This window comes from Siniperca chuatsi, linkage group LG8 (genome assembly GCF_020085105.1).
Source record: "Siniperca chuatsi isolate FFG_IHB_CAS linkage group LG8, ASM2008510v1, whole genome shotgun sequence".
In the NCBI taxonomy this organism is placed as follows: Eukaryota; Metazoa; Chordata; class Actinopteri; order Centrarchiformes; family Sinipercidae; genus Siniperca; species Siniperca chuatsi.
The window spans coordinates 24,393,506-24,417,936 of record NC_058049.1 but is presented as its reverse complement, the minus strand read 5'-3'; the positions used below and the strand labels follow the sequence as shown (position 1 = coordinate 24,417,936).

General features: G+C 39.5%; 1 protein-coding gene across 1 annotated transcript in view; it reads left to right on the top strand.

The window, feature by feature from the left end:
- The first annotated feature begins 2,031 nt into the window (after positions 1-2,031).
- Positions 2,032-24,431, top strand: part of il1rapl2 (interleukin 1 receptor accessory protein-like 2) — a 457,851-nt gene continuing 435,451 nt past the window's right edge. Inside the window, exon 1 of the mRNA XM_044205048.1 lies at positions 2,032-2,102. The gene's annotated coding sequence lies outside the window, so the exon portion shown is untranslated. The remainder of the gene's footprint in view (positions 2,103-24,431) is intronic.

Sequence of the window (24,431 nt, the reverse complement as noted above, 5' to 3'; positions counted from 1 at the left end):
ACAGCTTGACAAGTGTAGCGACAGTAACTAAGAGGCGTGGGGCTTAATGAAGGGTCAATTAGGGGCTGTTAATTCTCTTAATGACATGAATTGTTCTTGAGGAAAGACTTGACTTGCTTGATCATAAAAAACAGACTCAGGACTTAGCTCGAGATTTAAAAATTAAGATTTGTGACTTCCATATGTATAACTTACTCCCACCTCTCTTTCTTTCCGTTGATCTCTTTTATTCTCTCCGTCTTTCTTTTCTGTTTGTCTCTAATTCTCCCCCTCTCCCCTCCCCTCTCCTGCTCGCTATAATCCAGCCATCTAGGGATGCTTTGGACAATAAAGCTGTCAGGAGTCAATCTCGCCTGATAAACCGGCTCTTCCTGCTTCACAGCCAATGGGGGGCGGCGCTTCTCTCCCGGTCCATTTCATTGGATGGGTTCCAGGAAGTGTTTGGATGGCATTTTGTACATCAAGTCCTGCTCTGGGAAATGGGCTTACAGTGCTCGACACGCCATGCCAAGTGCACGGGCGTGCGTGAATGTACACACATGATCACATGCGCACACATATGCATGCACAGAGGCATTTGCAGCAGTCAGTACTTCATGCCAGATACACAGGCCCATGCTTCCTTTCTCTCTCTCACACACACACACACACACACACACACTGGATCACAAACACACAAGCTGGGCGTGAAAACTACACTTATTTACATGTATAATATAACACAGCAGGAAATGACATTGTTTAACAGTCTCATGGTCGTGCTGTTTCTTATGATCACATGTACCAACTTTGTGTGTGTGCAAAGTGATGTATTTGTCAGGATTCTTGTGACACAGTTTGTGCACAATGTACGCACATACACCAGCATTTTGTGTGTGTGTGTGTGTGTGTGTGTGTGTGTGTGTGTGTGATGGATGGAACTCATTTTCTCTGTGAGCTGTTCCTTTGGTACAGTGGATCAAGCAGCCATATACACAAACAACAAGGACACCAAATAAAAAGAACAACCGAACGGCAACCACAATAACATTATCAGCAACCAGAGTGATGACAATAACAAAACAGCAAAATCATCATTAGAAGAAACAACAGAAGCACAAGACTGATGATGGCTAAAATGATCAAAATACACAACAGTGAGCCCCACATTCAGTCCGTCTGTGTATTTACATAGAGTCAATTTTCTTACAGATTACATTTTGTTACAAGTGTGAACACTTCATTTTTTTATGGTTGCTATACATCATATTCTCTTTGCAAATGCTTTTTCCAGAACGAGTGATGTAGACAAGTGTTGAGAAACTTCTGATCATACTGTAAATGGTGCAAATAGAGGTAATACATGTTGCATGATTGAGGCTTTAGATTTAAAGGGGCACCCCCTCTCTTGAAGTCTGTTTACAGGTCTTGGGGAGTACTATTGCATTTAACAATCACCCCTTCTTTTGTACTGAAAGGTAAACCTTTGGAGTTAATCAAAAAGTCAGTATGAGCCTAATTTACAGAGTTGTGGTAAAAATGTGAGAATTTTTTTTATTTTTGCTGTACTTTTTTGTATGCACTCCAGTTATTGCAGATTGAACACTGGATGAAGCCACTTTCATGAAATAAATGAACTAATAAGACTTCAGAGAGAACATATCACAAAACAATCACAGCAATCAGAGACAGGAAGCAAAACTAACACATGAGGGAAGGAGAATATTTCAAAATAAAACAGGAAATAACCAAGCAAAAACCCACAAGCATGACAAACACAGCCTGATATACAGACTGACACTGCACAACAACTATATTAAGAGCTTTCTTGTGATGTTTATGGTTTGTTTACTTCTTTACTTGTTTGTCAGATTGTTTAATCAGTTGAAAAATAAAATACATTAAAATACTGACGTTTTTCATCTTTAAGTCGAGCTGTTCACTTACTGTATGTGATTTGGCTTTACGTTTAAACAAATGGATTCAGTTATTCTGTTTTATTCCAAACATTAATCTAAATAAAAACCATATGTGAATTGTGTTTGATTTTAGATTTGTTTTGGAGATAAAGACTGATGAACCCATCTTCATGGACCTAGTGGACCCCTGATGAAGTAGCTGAGGTAAAGTTGGAGTTTACTCATCCTTTATTTTACCAGCACAGTGGAGTGATAGTGTTTCAACAGGGTTCCAAGCTGGTTCAAAACCACAGTTACATGATGCTCCTGCCTCTTTGTCTAGTCTCAAACTAATATGCTGCTTAAAGACACTGGTTCTTAATCAAAGGAGTTGAGATCAGTCCCCCATATTGGCAGAAGTGGCCCTGCCACTGTGTCCTTCAGCAAGTCAAACAACCTCCACATGCTCCAGCGCTGCTGTTGTGTGGCTGACCCTGAACTCTGACCTCCCTGTGGAGGGCCCCTGCAGAGGGCCCCTGCAGAGGGCTCCTGCAGGCACCAGTAAAGCGTGACACTGATATTATGCTGTTTTCTGACTGCAAACAAATGTGACAGGAGGGTTTATGTATTCTCAACAGTGATCATTTACATCTTGTCACAGTCATTTTTAAACAACCAGTGTGTCTTTTTTTGTTTTTTTATTTTCCATATTTGATAGAATCAACATTAAATAAACATGTCTATCAGATGCAGAACATGCAGAAGAGAGGAGACTATAAATTATTCACAGCAAACAGAAACCACCATCTGAAAATTAGATGTGAGAGCGTTTTTGTTCTGGCTTTGCTCTCCTCTTTACCTCTCTTTTTCCCTCTACTGCTCGCTCTCTCCTGCTCTCTCTCTCTCTCTCTCAGCCCACTCTGTCTTTGGAGTACCTGCCAAATTCTCTATGATATTTCCCTTTGAGAGGGATAAAGAGAGAGATGAGAGGGAGGGATGGATGGATGGATGGAGGGAGATTTGGGGAGAGTGGGAGGGTGCAGAGGGACTCTGGGAAGAGGGTGATGGAGGGGGTTAAGAGAGAAGGAGAGAATGGAGGCAGGTAGGAGAGAGAGATCGACTAAGGGAAATGGTAAATTAAGGAAGGCATAAAGTGAAAGATAGAGAAAGAAAGAGAGAGCTGGAAGGAGAGGGCTAGTTCAGTATATCAATCACTACTTTTTATTACCTAGAAGGGATGTACAGAGAGTAGGAAGAGGAGGACTTTGGTTTAAAAATCCTTTTTTTAAAGACCAAATAGGTCCACACACACATTTTCACTCTGTTACTACAAGTCCTTCTCTCTCTCCCCCTCATACAGACCTTGTGTCTCTTTCTCACGCCCACGTACATGCACTTACTCTCACAAATCAGTGCTTGAATTGAAAAAAAAGAAAAAAAGATTTTAATTTCTTGCATGTGACAGTGCCAAAACAGAAATGTTCATAAAAAAAAAAAATAATCCTGTCTCTTTTGTGCTACAATGTTCATGGAAAATTCGAAGAAAAACATGACAAAGCCAAATTTGGGTAAAATGGTGGGTGGAGAGACGTAGGCAACAAGGACCGCAGACAGAGTTGGAGGTGAGTGAACTTTAGGCGAACTCCAGCTGAGCTGAAATTCTGGATGAACATGATTATAAAATAATACTCTCCCACTCATGGCATACTGCACTGTTTTTCCTTTTGCTCTCAGTTTTTAGTCTTTTTTAATATTATTTCTCCAGTGGCATTACCTATGAGGACCACAGTCCTGATTCCACCAGTATCTGATTCCTTAAACAGCAAACACTGTACGCTTTTACCTCTTGACCGTCAACACCAACTGGCCGGGACTGGAACAGATTCAGTCCAACTTGGTCAGATAAGCGGCATAACTACAATTAGACCCACAGTTAAATTGTGTGTTATAAATGCCAAACTACTGCAGGGGTCCCAACCGTTTTTGCACAGCGGTTCGTTTTTATATTGACATATGACAAAATTGGGATTCTCCAACCTGCGCCAGTGTGCACACTGATGAAATGAGTCTGTTTCGGTTAGGGCAGGATCTCTCATTTGTGAAATGACAGGGAGAGAGAAAGGAGAGCACATAAAAGAGAGACTGGTTGATCATAAAGTAAAACTAGAAGATTAAACTTTGTTTGCTTTGTGCCTGAGTTGTAAGTTATACGTTACAGAATTATTATTCAGCTCTATTTTTTTTTGCAAAGTCATAGCAAGGTAGTAAATATTCTGATGCCCAGTACTGGTCTTCAGCCCAGGGGCTGGGAGCCTCAGAAGTAATGGACTTGTTTTTTATACTAGTTAATCATTTCTGGACACAAAAAAAGATTGAACATGTTTTGTTTTGTTTTTTGTTTTTTTTCAGTCAGGACACACGTGTCAAGGTTTTAACCATTTATTGCAGCAATATGCATTTTTAGTGTGGCTCTGCTCATGTGATGATCTGGAACAAATGTGAGCAAGCTTGACACAGACTTTCCCTGAGCTCACAAATCAGGGGGGCCCTGAGATGCACAACGTTGGACGAACATGAACACAAATTAAAACACACATGCATTTACGTGCTGCTAATGCAGGAGGAGGCTGGGGAGGTGCAGGGAGATACATTTCTGATAGCAGGCAGCAGTGTAGCAATGAGGATGCAGAGCTCAGTGTTGTGCAGACCGAATGAGTGTTTATATGATATTATAATGTGCTCCTGAAAAACAAATCTTTGTTATGGATCAAATTAAGAATGAACAATGAACCCGCAGGAATCCTGACTTCAGTCACAGGACACTTGAATTAAGTCTGTTGACTATAAACTAAAGGGTGATTCAAATTGGATTATGTCTAGCTCTGAGAAGTCTAATCTGATTTTTCCCAATGACTAGAATGTCCTGTTTATATGTTCATCATGGAATATGAAAACAATCAATATGGAATCACAAATGCACAGGGTGAATATGTGTGGATTATAGTTACAAATATTGTCATGCATTTTGTATTTTGTGATTTCAAAGGATTCCATGAGATATCCATTCATTTTGTGTCACAGTAGTTCTCTCTTGGTGTTTCTAACCGCCATTTCTTAATGTTTCAGCTGAATGTTCAGGTTGTAAAAATCTGTTGCTCGAGGCTTTGTTTGTACTGCTGTACCGAGTTAAGTCTATTAATCTACAATTAGTCCTCTGGAGATAAAATGATGCCGCAGACTTGCGACAGTACTATTAACAGGCATATAAACATGCAAAGAAGTGCACATGACACACACACACACACACACACACACACACACACACACACACACACACACACACACACACACAAACCTGGTATAGTCAGTACTTTCCAGAAGAATAGTGCCTGAGGACAGAGGATGGATACTGGAGGGAAAATTTGTTTTAGACATAATTTTACACACACACACACACACACACACACACACACACACACACACACAGAGTCGTGTTTTCATCACTTCAGAGGACATTACATTGACTTCCATTAATTTCTTGAAGACTTAACCTAACCCTTTATCGCAGATTCAAGATTCAAGATTGTGAATTTTTTAATGAAAAAAGACTTGTGCCAGTGCCCTGGAGACAGTCTCTTACCTGACCCAACCTCACCTAAACCTAACCTTACCCTGACAAGGCGAGTCCCAGATGTATGTCCCCACAACATGAGTAATATATGTCCACACACACACACACACACACACACACACAACAGCTGCTGTGTTCACACTAACCTCTCCTGCCATTCCTCACCTGCCCACCAGCTGTCACTATTGAGTTTTTGACCTCGGCTCACCACCTGACCCAGTCACCTGACCATCCAGCTGCTCCTCTTCAGTCAGCTGTCAGTGCTCTCTGCCTGATCATCTGTGTTGCTTTAATCTGTTCTGTATGACACCTGCTGTTTTTGTCTTTTCATTGCTGACTGAAAACCTGCTTTTTGATAAAGACTGCTTTGACTTTCACCACACACGCGCACCAAAACAGAGCCCGTTTGATCATGTTATGTAAATTTGGTAAAGCGTCTGCTTGTCACATTACAATTCTACTGTTACATAAACAGCTTCATTTAGAAGAGGAGGTCGAGACAGAGAGTGAAATGAGAGTGGGAAGGATGGAGAGCCAGTGAGTGTGTAGAGGGACAGATATATACACAGAAACGGCAGAGCTTCAGACAGGCTTGAAGGCCCTAAAAAATATGTAGAGAAAGTAAGAACAGTTATTACAATAATGCTCTTATTTTTTGCTTACATATTTATTTGCAAAGCTGATTTTTCCTACATAGGGTATAATTTAAACCAATAAAATCATTTTAACGCTAACAACCAATGCTACTGAAATTTCCTGAAAAGCATTATATGTAGCTACATTCTCTCACTGGGTTAATTGATAAAAACATATTGTATAGCCATGCTTTGTTCAAACCCTGAGAACTTTATTAAAAATTGTTGTCCAAAATTTCCAAACCTGGAAAAAGTGATACTAAACTTAAAATTTCCACTTGTTGTGATGTTGTGGGCCTTCATATTGCTTCAAAAGCATTGGATCAAGCAGATACAGAATATATAATGTGCAAAATAATACAAAACAGGGGGGAAAATAAATTAACATTAACAAAAAGCCAACAAGACTTCAATTGCTGACCATTTTCAAAGTTAATTTTCTTACTTTCCAAGCCATTGGTTTGAGATCATTAAAAACCAATGGCTGTTGGAAGGCCTACACTGTGAAAATTAACTTTAAGGAACTTTAAACTTGCTTGAGATAAGGTAATCCATCACAGTGAACACTTGCCGTTGTTTCAATTGAAATTTCATTACAGTTGCCTCAATCTCAACACAATTTTAGGTTCTAAAAGACATTTCAGCCCAAACTGACATGCACTGTTTAAAGTGCAATATAACAGCAGCTGAAAATCTTGTTTTTGCTGACCTCCAGTGGTTTAATGTCTCACCTTGCTGCAGTGCTGTAGAAGTGTGTGTCAGTACACCGTGACATCACTGTTGGGTGTGGTTAGAGGTGCCACAGACTTGAAACTTTAAATAAGAGAGAGCAGCCCTGTGTTACAGTAAATTACTAAAGTGCGACAATAGAACTTTTGTTAAACAGCAGCTGCAAATGTCAGTAATGCAATATTTAATGTAACAGTAGCACAAGTGGGAAAGAGTTGTAAAATCAGCAAAATGAAACAGTAAATTGCATTGCACAGCAATATTCGCCTAAAGTTTGCTAATATTAGCTAACATTAGCCACCTTAACTACAGGTCATACCAGAAGTAGAAGCAAAACCTCTGAGCGTACAGAAGTGAGCAACGGTGCGTTTAATGGTTTATTAATTCAACTTTTCATTTGTACAAGGAGGAATGTGTAATTTCTTCTTTCAAAAGCTACATAGTGTTGCTTTAACTCACCACCTACATTCTAAGTCCCACACCTACTTCACTGTGATTCGACAGTGCTACTCAGACTTCAAACTAAAACTAGCATATTGGTGCTGTCTGTCAGGGAGCCAACACAGACACCACCAGCTCCACCCACTGCAATCCACTCACTCGATCTCACTCACCTGAGTACTGATCACACACCTGCCACCAATCACCAACCCCACACTATAAAGCCACACTCCCCCGGTTCACTCACTGTCCGGTCTCAAACATACTATGAGATTCAACCTGACCGCATCACCTTCTGAAGCGTCCCCTTGGACTCCGGACTCCGGACTCTGGACTCCGGACTCCACTCAGCCTATGTGTGTGTGTCTTCCTCTCCTGGCTCTCCTGCTCCTCATCTCCTCCAAAGGACTGAACGAACTACCCCCTAACCAGATAAGACTCTTAGACTTTCCTAGCTCCAGCCCATCATATCCACTGCACATTACTTTACATATACTTCTGTCTTGTATTACAATAAACTCCTTCGTCATTGTACTTTCCTCCGTCTGCCTGCTGACACTGTCAAAGCCAATCCAAGCTTTTTTCCAATTTCCATTTTGGGTATGAATGGTTAAACTAGTGGTCTTTGTAACCTGGGACCTCTGGTCCTCCAGGGATTATTCAAGACACCTGGTTTTGTCTTGAGAAATAGTCATGACTCATCTTCATACTATGAGCGATTGGTTTCTATATAATTGCAAATTTTCTGCCAAAGTTGGAACAGTTTTGGTTATTGTCACTGAGAGATTTCTTTATTTGTGTTTTTGTCTGTGCTCTTACTGCTTTAAAGTGAAAAACATAACATACATATTTGCTCCAATCAGAATGTAGCAATATTTGAATCTAATGAGAGTTAGAGGGCTGGTTTTTAGGGGCTTTAAAGTAGCAGGCAAACTTCTAATTGTTGTTTCATTGGGTTTTCATTGTCTGCACAAACTCTGATTCACATAGTGTTTTGGGTACTTTAATCAGAAGTCATTCATTAAAGTGCCAAGAAAACTGCACAATTTACTGTTGGGATCTGTACTTACTCCCTCTGCATTACAAGTAACCCACTATTGCTCACTCATGGAGGAAATATTCCTTTTAACAGGTTTATTTCTGGCAGTAGGGATGCTCAGTCGCGGGGGAACAAACAGCTTAAAACGAATAAGACCTTAACCAGAATATGGCCAAGAGCTAAGTTACTGACTGTAAGTAATCAAATACCATTATAATCTCACTTTGTATAGTGTGGACAGTTAAATTAAATTTCAAATTGACGACAAAGATCTGTCTGTATGGATCCCTGGGTCATAATCTCTTCAAGTAGGGGTCTGAGGCCTAATGTTGGGAGTATTTGGCATCCATGACATTAAAACATGTACACAACAGAAAGGCTTCTGAGAACCTAAATCAGGCTAAAGGAAATCCAACGCTGTAAGTACAAAACGGCACAGACTGGTTACACAAGCGTACAGCTGCTAAGTGGCTGTGCAAGCGAGGCGGAGAAAATCAAACGGCTTTGGAAAGACAAAACATAATTTTTCCTCTGTCTCAGATCACTGTGTGTGTGAGTGAGAGTGTGTGTGTGTAGGTTTAGCCACACATAGGAAACAGTGTGGGCTGCAAACACTCCGGGCGATTCCGCCTTTTTTGCTTGTGTGATTATGCATGTGTGTGTGTCTGACAAAGTGTGTGTGTAAGAGAGGAATTGTGAGTGGGGGTGTATGGAGTGTTTTATGAGCGTGTATGTGTGTGAGAGAGTGTGTATGTTGTGGTTGTGGCGTGGGTGTGTGTCAGAGAGAGGGGGAGCGAACAGGTCTTTTCTAAATGAGGGGGAGACTGAGAGATCAGGAGAGAATTAGTCACAGGAAGAGATCTCCTGTGCCTCCAATATCCAGTATTTCCCTGACTTCTTTTTTTTCGTTTCTCTCCTTTCTTTCTGTGTATCCTCTGCTTCTTTCCTCTCTAACTAGCTCTTTGTTAGTACATTTAGTTCTATGATTATGCTGCAGAGGCTTCTGTAGCCTTATTACACAAGTAATCTGGTTGGAGGTTTTTATATATACAAGCCTAATTATGTGGTCAAAACAATTTAGCTAAAACTATGCTCCAATTATGAGAAACCTGTTTAACATGCCTAGCTTACTTCCATATTGAACAGGTCAACGTAGTGCTGTATATTGTGCAGAGCCGTGGTTCCTATTAATGTTTTTCCGCTGCATTAAACATAAGCTACTATTGCTGAGTCAAAGAGGAAAGGGAAATATTGTGTTACAGTAACTGGTTTATTAATGGCAACAGGGAGATTCAGTAGCAGTATATCAAAGGTTCATGTGAACATAATCTGAAGAAGATTTTATCTCAGCATGAACTCTGTGTATCTAAACACTTATTTCTCTCCATGTCAAGTTCAGTTTCCTGTCACGCCAGGGATACTTTACAGTATGTAGCTTATCTTGGCTAGGAACACAGTAGCAGCTGTGTTTAGTGAGAAGACAGCAGCCCTGGAGCTGGAGGGATTCAATGTCGTGCTCAAGGACACTTCAGCAGGTATAACTGTAGCCAGCAAGGTGGTTTGAATGTCATCAGTTTGGGAGGTATTTGGTGATAAACTAAAGTCTTGGAAATAAAAGAATATAACTCAGACCTGGTGATGGTGCGAGAGCAGTGGAACTGAGGACGTGGGGCAAGGATACTGCGTGAGGGGAAAAGGACAGGTGCGTGCAGGTGTTCTGAAAGCACCGGGAAGTTAGTTAGTAGTTTTGCCAGGTGCTTTGGCCCGCTCATCAACACGGTCAGCAGTTGGAGCTGCAGCAGTGGCTGTGACACACAGCTCATAGAGGCAGTTAAGGCACTTTGAAACTTTTAACGCCCGATTGCCGCAATTTGCCTAAAAGAAAAATCCCACTCCTTCTCGGAGTAATAACTTACACTTTTTAGGATATCATTATCTCAGATGTCCATTGTGCATAAACTGCCATAAACTTATAACTCTGGAACTTGCCTGAGAATCATCATGTTAAGTTTTCTTCATTATCAAAGTTATCCAGTGATCTGTCCATCCATGGTTACATTGCAAACATAAACTGCTAGCTAATTCGACAGACTTGCATACGTTTTTGTCTCAGGGTGGCCCACAGTGTTAAACTTTGAAAACCTCTGCACTGGAAGAAAAGTTAAAGGATCACTCAAGAGAGAAAGTGAGTGTCATGGCAATCCATTCGATAAGAGATATTTCAGTCTCGTCCAAAGTGGCGGACCAACTTACCGACACTGCCATCTCTATGGCATGGCTAAAAATAACACAATAAACAATAAAATTAGAAATACAATAAAACACCAAACTACCAGACACTAAGATTTGAATTCATGCTTGAACATCTTGAACAGTCTTTCTTATCAACAAAAGCGACATTCCACCCCATATCTTCCGAATACCAAACACCATTTGAACTGGCTGAAAAAAATGTGTAGGTTCTTTGTAGAATTCAAACTGACCTGAGCTCAGTGAGTTACAACAGCAGCCAATGCTGACACGCTTTCATGGTGTGAAAAAAGTATCTAGATATCCACAGCAACCTATGGACAGTGGAGGATTGGAGAGACTGTTATCACGTGTGAGTAATTACTGTCCTCTCTCATTAGCAAAAACTCAAGTAGAATTTGTTGTAGGGAGCAGTTTGGGGAAAGGTGTAGGTCTTTTGTCTTGTCTTTTTGTCTTTACTATAACCTTAGCAAAGTAGTTTTAGTTGCCTAAATTTAACTTAACCAGAGAGGTGGTAGATCAGAAATGTGAAAAATTAGTTGTTTTTGGAGGGCACTAACAAATGGGCTATTTAGTCATTTAGGTATGAGGATTTTCTGCAAGTGGAATATCCCTCAAGAGTGGTTTGATAGGTCTCTGTGGACATTTTGATACATTTTCTCTGCCATTAATACTTAGTGTATAGTTAGTGTGTAATAGTTGCTGTTTTTTTCAGAAGGTAGCCTATTTTTGCCCTTTGAACTGATTTTTAGGTGCATTTACTAAACTCTGAAATAATGTATAATTATTACGTTATATTGTCAAATAAACACTCAATTTCACAAAGATTTGTTTTATTTGAAAAAAGTGAGAACAGCAAAAAGTTCATGAGCATTCAAGGGCACTTTTGGTCCAAGGTCTGTAAATTTCTGACCCGGCCTCGGTCATGCTGCCGCCACACTTTCTCTTTCCTCTCGTCTGCTGTAGAGAATATCGATAAAGCGTTTCTATTTTAACTGGCGCAACTTTTCTAGCCTTTATGGCACTGGTTTAATGGACTGTGAGTTGAGTCAGTGAGGTAGGCTACACACACACACACACACACACACACACACACACACACACACACACACACACACACACACACACACACACACACAGGAGAGCAGAGACGAGTCGGAGAAATAATTTCTCAAAAGAGAAAAGTAGACAGTGGAAGCAGAGCTTTTAATCAAGAATGGACAGATTCTCACATGTTCAACCCTCCCCACAGGCAGTTCAAAAGCAGTATGTCTCATGTTTTCTGAGACCGTGGCGATTATTGAAAGCGGCAATGTGAAGCCCCACTATGAGACAAAGCACAGAGCATCTTTTGAGCAGGTTAACAAGGGGGACGGATTTTGGTCATTTTGCTAATAAGGGAGATGGCATCCCGCCTCGTTCCCCCCTCAGATCGCCTACTGATTACATCTGACTACACATCATCTGAAGTCTGCTAACATTAGCCCCCATAAGCTAATGGTCATGTCAGACCAAGTAATGCTGTTGCAGCAAAACCCCTGAGTGTATTAAATTGAGTAAAGGTGTGTTTTTTTTTATTTTTATTGCCGATGTTATTTCATCTTTCAAAAGTTATATTGTCTTGCTCTAATACTTAAAAGATTAATTAAGTGAAGTACCACTTTAATTGTGCTACATGAAATACAGCAAACCCTGGTAATCCAATCTGTATGCAAACCAGAGCATGGTGAATGTGGTGTGGCAAGGTTAAACCTGCACCAGGACGACTGAAACTGGAAACAGCATGATGCAATTACAAGCAAGCCAATTTGGTTTTGATGAGAATTGGTTTTGGTCCCTATTGACTTGTTCTAACACTGCTAATGAATGCTAACAAGAGGTTTCACTGCTGATGTGTCAAAAAGCTCTCACACCGGCATAGAAAGTTTTGGAGCGCTCTTTAAGGAGCCGCGGCCTGTGATCAAGGTGAGAGATGTCTTAAAGATGCCAAACCTGGCCTTATGTTAAGACAAAACTTGTGGAAATGAGTCTGGCAAAAAGACAGCTCAATTTAAGGAAAGACAGGAGATGAAACCACAGAGGAGTGCATCAAAAGAAAATGAGGATTAGACAGAGACTTGGAGAGAACATTGGGGATGGTTAGTCTAGAGAGAGAAACAAAGAGAGAAGACGAGATACAAATGTAGGGATGGGGGAAAGCATGGAGAAAACAGATTTAGAAAGAGAGGAAATGGGGCAAAATATGAAGGGTTTCAAACAGGGGAGAGAGAGGAACAGTAGAGAGGCAACAATTAGACAATAATTAGAAATGGTATGAAAGTGGTGACCCAGAGAAAACAAATACAAGTAGAAGAAAAGGGACGATGTCAAGAGAACAGCAGACGAAAGGAGTGCTAAGTGGAGGAGAAAATGAGGAGGAAAAACAGGTTAGATTAGAGAGCAGAGCAGTGGATTTGAGGGATGCATGGAGGAATTGTTGGCAGAGAAAAGGCATTCGAGTAAGAGCGAAAGCCTATGGAAGTGTTGTTAGGGGAGCCACAGAGAGATCCCCGCTGAGCAACAGAGGGTGAACAAGTGGGAGAAGCATGTAGTACTTCAAAGTATAGATTCATGTGGGAGGTTTGTGTGTGTGTGTCTGTATGTATGCACCATATGTCTGTAAATCTGCCATTTGAAGGTCAGGCCTAAAGCGATGCTTTACCCAAAATCTGTCTTTTTAGTATCAAACACTCATCCCCTGTACGCTTGAAAGGCGGCAGTAAAAAGTTGTAAGTTCCTCCTTTTTAAAAGTAAACAGCAGCTTGGATTGAATTCATGATCGTTGCCATGGATTTTAAAAGTGACAAGTTTTCACTTCAGAAAAATGGATCAAAATGTTGAGATGGCTCAAACCACTGCAGCATCATGGTCCACTTCTCCGCTGTCCATACGTATGGTAATATACAAAATATGTTTTTGCCAAATTTTTTATGGTAGAAGCAGAAGTTTTTGGAGACCTAAATGATTTCCCCATTTGAGTGTACGCACATGGAGTGGTTCTCAAAACAGATTATGTTGTCGTATGCATAATTCTAAATGATGGGAGAGCACCCAGACCTTTATTTTTTAAAAGTTACTTGACTTTCTGTTCCTCAGCCCAAGTCAAAAGCTACCAAACCCATATTTTGCATCTTTTGTATTTAATATGTAGAAACCGAAAATGAGACATTGTGCTTTAAAGGGGTATTTTACAGCTGGAAAGATGGTCTTTTCATAAAACTGGGCTGTCTAGGCAGTAGAAAGATGCAAATATTTTTGGTGCTACATGACCAGAGAAAACAGAGAGTAGTAGTAGTAGTAGTAGATTAAGTAGATTAAAATGAATATGACATTTTAAAATGTATTTACAGAATGGAATAGTAGTAGTTTTGAAATTGGATATAAAACTTGAAATGAAATATTGACTTTACAAAGGCAATACTGACTGTGCTATGGACAAAGAAATTAAGTGTATGAAATATATGAAGCTGACGAGCAAAAATTAAATGTAATGTGCATAAATAATTAAATCATGTAACAGTGGAGGTTGAATGAAATGCACAACATAAAGTCCAGTTTGATAACCCCTTCTTAAGAAAGGTGATTTCATGATTAAATATCCTCAGCCACATCGACTTAGAAATATAAAATTAAATGAGCAACTTCACATTTTACAATCACAGGCTATAAAACGTCTTTATTCAACAGAGATAGTGGCCTTTGGATTCAGTTTACGGCCGACTGGCAGAAATTTGAAATGGAATGAAGCCCACTGACGGCAGCCAGCCAGAAACAGGAGTCGAACGCTCCAAGTCCACCCACAATTCCCTACGTAGGCTTCGCATAGCAGCATCTGCAGCAACCACCATAGCAACGATCTGAGACCTGAGAGAATAAACAAAACTAAGGATCATATACATTCACTGAATGAAGATTATGAAAATAAAATGCGCATTTCTTGCTAGAAATGTTATCCAAACGCATTTTAATGCATCTTAAAATACTGCATTTTTAAAAGAATAAATAATAAACAGAAATGTCCACCATTTTGGTTTTCACAAAAAGATGTGGCAGTCACGTGACGTGGACGCAGGCCAATAGAAAAACATTATTTTTCAGAATTAAAGGAGAAATGATCTAAACTGATAGCCGTAACATGAACCTATCGTATAGGTGAATTACCAAGGACATTTTCGTGTTTTAGTTTTGAGAAATGTTGAGGATGTCATTGAAAGAAAACCTTAACATGGGAATTAACAGTGAGGAAAATACTTCCGGGCGGCGGGTCCTCCGTTCTCCAATGGGCCTGATGCTCACAGCATCTGCACGGCTGGAGCAGTTGCTCTGAGCGCCTAATATTGCTGAGGATGGTTCTACATTGGAGTTAATTGAAAGCCCGATGCGTCTCATACAGACGACAAAGGGTTCCTTGTGCGTCTGTATGAGACCCTAAGGGGCGTGACAAAACGTCAGTATTTGACGACCTGGGAATGAGAACGGGTTGAACTGCAGCACTTAAAAAGACTCTAGGCATCAAGATAACTAAACTGACAGCACAAAGTATATTTCTTAACTTCGCTGTTGTCATACTGTCATATTGTTTCATAACGTCATATGGTGCTATCAAGATGTGATTGCTATGTTACAAGGGCATCGTGAAAGTCTTTTGCACAAAAATGTGTAAGTGTAATGCTGCGGCTTTATTGGTTAAATTAAGAATACAATGCATGCATATGTTGGTTTGGCAAGAAAATCACTTTGAAAAAATATTGTGAATCTTGCATAAGAATGATAATGCGACTGGTGCAGCAGCCTCACAAAATTTAAATGAAAAAAATATCACCTTTTACATTACAGTCATTTGATCAATTCTTAATGTGAAAAATATTGATTAGCATTAAGTAAGGAGGATGGTTGGAGGGCAGTGTAGCATATGTTTTGCCTTGTACCTGAGCTGCTGTTCATCTACATATGGATTGTTCATGACCATGTTCACCAATGTACCCTGACTCCATACCTACAAAGAGGTTCTTTGTAGGTATGGAGTCACTTTTGTTTCGTGGTAATAGTAGTTCTAGGTGGGAGGTTGTCTTTTTCAACTGTAATAGTGGATGTGTATCAAAAGAATTCAAGTATCTTTTTTTCGGGAGTGTGAACTGGTGCTGTGACACAGCTGGTAAGTCAAATGTAGCCTCTGCAGTAATGCAGAGATTTTTTTTTTTTACCGCTGACAAACCACAGAGAAAAGTTCACCTGGTAGCCTTCAATGGGGCTGAAGTTGAGCCTTAAAAACAGGCTGATGTTAGTGTGAAATTATTATTAAATTAGGAATAAGTGAAAGTAAGTTAAATGTTCTCACAACTGTGGTGTGTCTGTTTGTGTGTGCAGTCTAGAGCCATTTACTGAAAGGAGGTTACTAACTGAGTCACCATTTCCCTCCGCCTCTGTGTCTCTCTCCTTTTCTCTGTCACTCTCTCTCACTCAATCCTCCCACATATCCCAACGAGACGCAATTAGTGTTCTACCAAATGCTCCTGTCACTAAGAATAAAGCAGGAGGGTAGATGACTCCCTCAGATGGGTACCTTTGTCTTACACCGGAGAGTCCCCTTGACCTTAAAGTCACTGCACAAGCCGAAAAGAAGAAAAAACAAGTTTATATTTTTAAAGAATGTAAAATTACAGGTAGATTTCTGTAACTTTTCACCGAAACTGTCCATGAACAGCCAAACGTTAATGGCTTCACGATTCTCTCTGGATAGAAGTGCACCTGGAGTTTCCAAGTCTCTCAGCCCTCCTCTGTGCTTCTTTCATTTAGTCTGATCAGTGGCCCACACGGTGCTCGTTCTTCCTCGTTCCTTGTTCTTCGCTTGTGATTGAAGTTGTGGAGAGCCCACGTGGGTTCAGCACTGCAGGCAGAGAGTAAGAGAAGTTGAAACACAACAAACTGAACGGGTTTTTATCATCGGGTTAGATCTTGTTAGGTTGCATGATTAATTGTTTCCCGAAGAAGGGAATATTAGGCAAGTACTGAGATACTGAAATTAAATGCAAGATTAGATAAAGCCATAATGATTCTTGTGGGGCGAAATGCATTGCAGCAGCACATTGCAACAGAAAATATCAAGGATTAAAAAAAGAAAAAGAATATAGAACACAACAAATGAGAAGTATTTTAGTATAATACAACAGGCAATCACAACACTGTTTAAAACCTACATTGACATATTATCACATTATGAAGTTTATATGGATAAGGTGCTTGGTAGCAAACAATTGCCTATTTACACATCCAGCAGACATGGAGTAACATTATTATTCATTTGGAGTCATGTTTCTGGCCACCTGTTGAAGGTAAGGCCAATATTCACTCTACTTTTAGCTCTCCACCAACTCCAGAGGAAAATAGCTGGCTGCTTAATGCTCCACTATGTTCACCAGCTAGTCGCTAACTGTGTGTGTGTGTGTGTGTGTGTGTTTCGCTAAAAACAGCTGCCTGCTGCTGGCAGAAACAAGGTTGATGAGAGGGGTGAGATTGAACCAAAACAATAAAGTTGTGGGTTGTAAAACCAAAACAATGAGCTGAAAGACATTAAAATGCTCTGTAGAGCTGAGAGGAACTGCAGAGTGAACCCTTTCACATAATACATAGGCATTTTATCCATTGTTAATATAAAAATATTGATTAGTGCAGCTTTCACCTTTCCAACTTTTACTTAAAATCTTAAAGATTTCTTCATCATTTCTAAAATGGTTTATTTTACTGTATATTTTTGCACCCACAGTATTAATTGTTAACTTAGTTCATGTTGTTTTCTTTGAAATGTCTTTTTTACTTTGCTCACAAATCTTTTTTTCTGCTTGTTTTTTTTTATGTCTCTACTTTTTGCATCAGTTTTTTCTATCTATATTATTTATCTATTGTGAAGCACATTGTATTGTACGTGTTTGTATGAAATGTGCTATATAAATAAATATTCATAAATATTAAGCCTGCTTTTCCCTGCTCTGCTAGCCAGACCCCTAACATTTTCACCTCTCTTACTAACTACAGTTTAGAAACTGCAGGATGCACACAGAATGCACCAATAATGGAAAATAAAATGTCAAGAATATAAGGAAATTATGAATGCACAGTGAATAGAGGATGTGCAAAATGTAAATATAAAACATCTCTGCAATAACACACAACATCAATCCATCATTCCCCATCTATCTGTTTATCCTGTGTAGGGCCCAGGGGGGCTGGAGCCTATCCCAGCTTCTATTGGGTGAGAGGCATTGTGCACCCTTCGCCAGGCTGACACAGTGAAACATTAAAGAGTAACTGCACCCAGTCTAATAATCCTCGTTGCACTGGAAACTAATGGTGACAACATGCTTTATCCACATCTTGTGTATCAGCATAATCTTACACCACAGACTGCGGCTGATTTATGTGGATTCAAAGTGGAACTGAACATGTTAACCCTCACGGTGATGAAGGTAGACATCTACCCCTCTGTTAAAATTGGACAAAATTTTGTTGAAAAATGTAACTCTTTCACACATAGTGGTCACTACAGTGGACAGCTATTCAGAAGCTGTTTTCTTGTATATGCATGGGTTTTGATGGTATAGTTGCACATCAGCCACCACAGTGGATGCTGGCGTGTCATCCCATACACTGCCACCCGCTGGCCGGCTGTTGTAAGTGCAACAAAGTTTTCTCAAAACCAAAATGGCCGACGGACGGCCAGAAAAGCTGAACAGCTCAGGAATATCTTGCCAGTCCTTCTATAGTAGGAGACAATTACAGGTAAATACAATTTGGTAACCTCAAGTAACAACTATGGAGTAATATAATTATTAAGTATTGATTTCATATTAGGAGGAAATTACGTTTAATCATCTGTCTACTGAATTGGACATCATGCATTGCTGGCTATATTTCAACTACAATTCATACTTACTGCACTGTAGTTCTTGAAAATGCTTCAGCTGCAGTAACTTTTTGGCTGTAAATCAGTTGATTTATGTCATTAGAATGTAACTTGCAGATTTTTTTTTACCAGCATTTAAAATATATATTATTTTTTAGGTTTTTTTTACATATGTCATTTTATTCATTTTTTTTTTTTTTTAAATACAGTTGAAAACTCCAGCGCATGCTGTCCACCCAAGTGGACATGTGAAAAACTCCTTGAAAAATGCATGTTTAAACAAAATTAAGTTTAAAAAAAATCACTTGACTTGACTGAGGCTGTCATAATTCATGCATGAAAGGGTTAAGTTTTGTAGACTATGACTTTTATTTTAATGGCATTTCAACAGGCTCTACAGGATCTCTTGGACAGATTTCTTGGCAAAAAAAAGTGAAATCCTTTACATATATTACAGTGAAATTTTTACAGGTTTACCACTGCAGTAATTGCAGCTTGACTACTTCCTCCTACAACTTGGATTCGTCTATAGTACCATGCCGCATCTCAGCTGCGAGTGGTCAGAGGTTCAGGAGACTTATTCCTTTCAACCCATAGAGACCGGTGCAGCTATGTTTTTCCTCCTTTCAAAATCAAACGTGGAGTTGTGGGCTCACATTCATACCGACAGGAAATTTAGAGTCACCAATTCACCTGACCTGCATGTCTTTTAGAAAATGGACCACATGGTAGAAACCCCTGTAGACATGGGTAGAACATGCAAACTCTACACAACCAGGACTTCCTAAATGCAAAATGTTAACCAAACCAGTGCACCACCATGCTGGCCCAAACACACAGCGTGCTTATACATTTATATTTTACACCGGGGTAACCTGATGGAACAGTCTTTGTCACTAGTGAGCTATTTAGTAAACAAACTTAATAAGCAAACCATCGTCTCAGTGCCATTCTGTCTTTTCTCTGTTCACTCAAGAGGCTGCTGCTCTCCTCCTCTACACTAACAAGTGGGGAAGTGGGGAGAGAGACGATATGCCAAATGATGTAAAGCATGTCATGCAGAGACGGGATGGGTTTGCACTCATGAGGCAGAGAATGCAATGAGAATAATGTCAGATTTTAAAATGTCGTCCTCACATTAAAAATGACAGTGCCAGGACTCTCAGACAGCACTGAAAAAGTAAATTAGTATTCCAGTTCCCCTATACATTTGGTAGAATCGAGTATGGCACATAGCGTAGAGGTAACAGACAGATATGAGAAGTATAGTTTTATAATTACCTCATTACATTTCTACATGTGAGCTCTTAATGACACATCTCGCAATTCTCTTCTCTTTACACATTTTACAGTAAGCTTCGCCCAGATAGACGCGGCAGAGGAAATGAGGAAAGTGCTGGGCAATCAATTAAAAAGAAAAAAAAAAGAAACAGATCAGGAGTCAAAGTCTCTCTAAGCTGCAGGAGCTGAAGCGTTGTGTGAGGTAAGGGAATAGACTTTTTGAAATGGCTCCTAAAATGAATCAATAGCAGCTTGAATAGAAAGACATTTAATAAAGCAGCTTCTTATCTGTGCAAGTTAAGAGGAGAGGTTTAATAAGAGCCCCGGCTCCCTATTGTAAGTGAAATATCGCTTAGTGTGTGTGTTTCAGTGAGTAGGAGAAAGTATTCATGTGTATGTGTGAAATAGTGTGTGTTCATCCCAGAATAAAGTGCCTGCACAAATGAATTAATTACCCAATACATGTGTGGGCATGTAATGGTGTAATCACTGAGCATGTGCTGTATATGAACGGTGTGTGTGTGTGTGTGTGTTTCCTGGCAAAGACTGGACTGTGTCTGAGTACACATATGTGTTTGTGTGGCTTACTATTGCATGTAAAATATGTGCTTAAGTGTTGGTTCGTGTGTGTGTATAAAGATTATGTTCTTTATTCATTAAAATATAAATGCACCATACGTAAATGTGCTCTGTGCACCGGCCTACAGACACACATCTTGCGCCAATGTTCATGCTTTCATGCTGAGTCTCCCTGAGCAGGTCAAGGCTTCATGTGCTGCGGCTCAGATGTATTTCAGTGCATTCCCTGGTTTGCATGGAGACTCAGAAAGCTGTGTTTCTGTCAGACTGATTTACGCAAATGCTAACTTTACCAATTCATATAGGATTGACAAAACATGCATCGCAGTATTTTTTAATTGGGCTGATTGCCCCTCAAATAGAAGCTCGGAGTTGAAGCCTTGTGTGGCTGATAAGTGAATAGGTTGCCATGGAAGGATCAATGATGTTTAATTATTTCACTGATTAAAAGTTTCACGTTTTCATAGCTTGTCGTGCAAAAGGAAATTTGCTTTCATTGGGTTTATTCACATGGCTGCCATGGTTTATGTTCTACTAATGTACAATAGCAAATATGTTTTGAAAGAAACAAAATACCACCTGGATTGCGGTTTTTTTTTTTTTTACATCAACATAAAAAAGGAAACATTTTTATGAAACGTATCTGCAAAGTCACAAAATGTTGCTGTTGAACATATCTGAAGGACATTTACTGACATTTATCTGCTCTTGGCACCTAAAGCATGATGAATGTTTCGATGGTTATGTTTAGGCAACTCAAAGCACTTGGTTAGGGAAGAATTCTGGTCTTGGTTAAATATTTTTAAATGGTTAAAAAAGTCAAGTGACAGGATTTAACCCAAACCAGGAGCTTTCTTTAACTTTAACCAGAGTGTTTCTTTAGCCTAAACGGCACATGTGGATGCAGGATGCGGACCCCAGTCTCCAGTGTCAAAGTCCTGTGCTTCGTATGATCACCATCCACCCTGACCATCTCCAGCTCCCTACGACTTGTGAGCAGTACCAATATGTAGCACTTTGTGGTGTGGAACACATTACTGTATGTCCAGTTCTATCTGAGTGGAAGTTCTGAGGTACTAAGCATTAAAGATTTAAATCCCAAATTAACTATGTCTTCTTCTGACATTGCAGCCGAGAGATTAAATTTGTCATTGTAAGTGTAGTCAAAGAGGCTGAGACCGGTTTAGAGTAACAGCACACAACAAAGAGAAATGATAAAGCGTATTAGGATTAGGACTATATCTGTAATTGCAATTAGTCACTTTTATTACTATTGTCCGATGTAGCCTCTGCTGTAATGTGCTGTTTAATGAATTGTTTGCAGAAAATGGCTGCAGCGGAAATGCTTTAAAATGTGTTACTAGAAATGTGTTACCCTTCAAAATAAAGCTTTATTGATAAGGCTGACCCAAACACTTGATAAACAAACCCACGGTAACACACCAAGCCAATTCACTGCAATAAAACAAGTGTAGATAGTGGGGTCCCTCTGTCTAAAGTGAGACATGTACACATTTCCTATTAAAATAAAGTCTGAATGCATAAATTCTGCATACTATTAGCTGTTCCCAAAGAAGGGCCATTAATCTGCTCATGTACTTCCTCAGGCACTTGCTTAGAATGCAAAACCTGAAATATAGGAATAAGAAAAGCTGTGTGTGTGTGTGTGTGTGTGTGTCTCTGTGTTGTGTAACTACGTGTGTTCAATTAAATTAATACCACGTTGTCCTTGCAGCCCACAGGGCCAGTGAGCGTGTGAGAGAATGTTTTTGTGAAAATCATTTCAATTAGGATTAAGCATACACATACATGTGAAAAACAAGGGCATACTCACATTTTTAGCATGAATTTGAATACGCTTCAACTAAGTTGTTGCAGGATTAAAGAGAAATGCTGTTGAAATGAATGTAGTATGTTGAAGTGGGCTGAAGCATGGCAGGGTTATCACATGTAGGCTTATACACTTGGTGGCGTGTCATGCAGTTTTCTTTGAAGATTCTTTTAACTCCTTCAACTCATTAAAGGTTTTAAAGTGACGCCAACGTCTCTTTGCTTATGTCAACAAGTGTGGCGACCATCAAACTCTAATTGAGGTCAACTTTAATCCCTTATGGAACGCCAAAGTAAAACATCTCCATATGGACTTGTCTAAATCTAATGAGTCGGGTCTTTGGCCACTGCAAGTTTTCACTCCTTAAATGTAGCTGTCAGAAAAGATGGGAGATACGAGCTTCTGACTTGAAACTAATTTTCTCCTTTAGAGTTTACATGCGAAAACCTACAGTACTTAGGAAAACAGACTATGGAAATTAGGCCTAATATTACTGAAATCTAATGTTATCAACAAGATGTAACCGCAATAAAGGGTACAGTAAACAAACATGTATACATGTCAAATAAAATGAACAAACTATCAAGTCATTTTGTGATTACAGCTTCCAGAATGTGTTATGTAAAATGGTCATGAGTATCTTAATAAAGATACTGATAATCATACAGAAGATAGTGTTTTTTTTTGGTGGATAGTGCAATTTTTTGATGTACAAATACTCCTTCCGTCACCTGCCTGCAAGCCTATGGAAGTTTTTATTGTTATATTTATATATTTATATTAGATATTTATTAGTTGTATCCCACACAAGACAATCCACAAATGTGTACCATGACCCACAAATATTTCACTATGCACTATTTGAATTGTGTAAAGTCATATCCACAAAAATAAAGAGCAATTTGCAAATATGCAAAATGTATTTTAATTTCACATAAAAATTATATAGGTTTTTCAAATGTAAATAGTTTCACCACAACAAATACATGTAAAGTGATATTTACGCATTTGTGGATCCTTTTTTTGCATGTGAAATGGGTTTTGCACATTTGTTGATTGCTTCCTGTCAGCTTATGGTCCATGTGACATTTGTGACTTCCGTCCTATTTATTTGTGGAATTTTGTCTGTATTCGTACAGATCATAGATCTGTAAAAAGGAATCCACAATGTGAAGTGCAGTTACTAGCTACCTGTCATCCGCTCTCTCTCTCCTGCATTTCCTGTCTCTAGCAGCTGTTCCTATAAAGGCAAAAAGCCCAAACAATTATCAAAAAATAAGTTTACCTTTTAGTAGTTTACCTAGTTAGGCCTAAAAAAAAAGCAAAGTAGGTGGTGCTAGAAGTTTGGTGACGTAGGGACTACATGCAGGGCTAGTTGGTAAACTACTGTAGCTGGCGAGCTGAGCCAGCCAGGAACATGCTAGCACTAGTCAGTCACAATAGCTGGCTGCTAGCTTGGTCGCTAACCAGAGAATAAATTCACACAGTTAATTCAAAATATGTATTTGTACCGTCGATTCCTGTCTTATAACGGTCTGTGAACCACACCCCTTTTGTGAAGCAGTTTATACTCTGGCAGAGCAGGGTTATATAAAAGTGGATGATGCAACACAGCTAATGAGCTAAAGTAGCTTCTTCTGTTTTGGGCTCTCCGGCTCTCCGTCCCCTCATATGTCAGCACTGTCAAGACAGTTTGCTATTGGTCACCGATGCATATTGCGTGTCAGAGGACATCAAAATTGAACTTCACAGATCACAGATTTATGTTAGAGTGACCGGGCCTTAAAAGTCAGTCCCTCTATGATCTCCTCTCCACAAACACTTCTGAGTTGTGGCTTTTGTTGACTTACCTTTAGTTTTTCCAACATAACATCCATACAGCACACTCTCACACTTCCAATATGTACATTATTGATAATACAAACTTAACCTACTCATTGGTTTGTATGATTTTGATGACTTTGTAACAAATAAATGACTTTATAATTGAGTATACCTATGTGTCTCCCATCCTTGTCACAGACTAAGAGCCGGGCTGTGACAGCAATAGTAGTCAGACATACATTACTGGTACTTAATAATCAGTTATTGAGAGGGTCTCAATATGCACCCATAACTATTGTCAAATTTGGGATTATAGAAAATCCTCAATGCAACTGGCATATTAACCAGCCTGTTCATGTGTGTTCAACTAATTCT